Source organism: Gregarina niphandrodes (genome assembly GCF_000223845.1).
Source record: "Gregarina niphandrodes unplaced genomic scaffold scaffold00101, whole genome shotgun sequence".
Taxonomy (NCBI): domain Eukaryota; phylum Apicomplexa; class Conoidasida; order Eugregarinorida; family Gregarinidae; genus Gregarina; species Gregarina niphandrodes.
In genome coordinates this window covers 3,476-4,162 of record NW_011645866.1, presented here as the reverse complement: position 1 = coordinate 4,162, position 687 = coordinate 3,476, and the positions used below count along the sequence as shown (strand labels likewise).

General features: G+C 52.7%; 1 non-coding gene across 1 annotated transcript; it reads right to left on the bottom strand.

The window, feature by feature from the left end:
* Positions 1 to 179: 179 nt before the first annotated feature.
* Positions 180 to 250, bottom strand: GNI_198220. Its single transcript has one exon. It is a non-coding gene; the product is annotated as a tRNA-Pro (tRNA).
* Between the last annotated feature and the right edge of the window lie 437 nt (positions 251 to 687).

Genomic DNA, 687 nt, shown 5'->3' with positions numbered 1-687 from the left:
CGAGTGACGGCAGGCTCGGGAGTTTTTGGCAGGAGTAGGACTCGAACCACCGTATTCTAGGTCGTCGCAGATATTGTGGTAGTGTGGAATCGAACCCAGGACTTCTTCCACCCTAAGGAAGAATCATGCCAACCGCCATGCCTGAACCACGTCACCCAGTTTTTGGCAACGTTATTCACGGGCTGCTCTGGGAATCGAACCCAGGACTTCTTCTCCCTAAGCAAGAACAAGACCACTAGACCAAACAGCCAACTGCTACGCTGTCAATTTGGGGAACCTGAATGACGTCACCCAGTTTCGGCAACGTTATCAACGGTCTACGTGGTGAACTCCATTGGTAACTCCTTATCAGTCGCGCGCGTCTCACGGCGACAACTCCGAGACTTGTCTGGCGGGGGTCGGCGGTAGTAGAGGGGGTGAGTTGCATCCGTTCCAAAGTCATCATCGTTCCTCTCCAATGTTCATCCCACAAAAATTATCTATTCCCACATCCCCTTTTCCTTTTCATTGGCACGCGTGGCACACCGCCCAGCAGACCTTGGGGCACGGTTACCCTGGACTTCTGTGGCCCGCCGGGTAAGCTTGGTATGCGGTACATACTAGTCATTACTGACCAGTTCACCAAGTAGGTAGAGCTGATTCCCACAATGATCAACCCCCGCCAACCGTTGTTCACGTATTTTACGA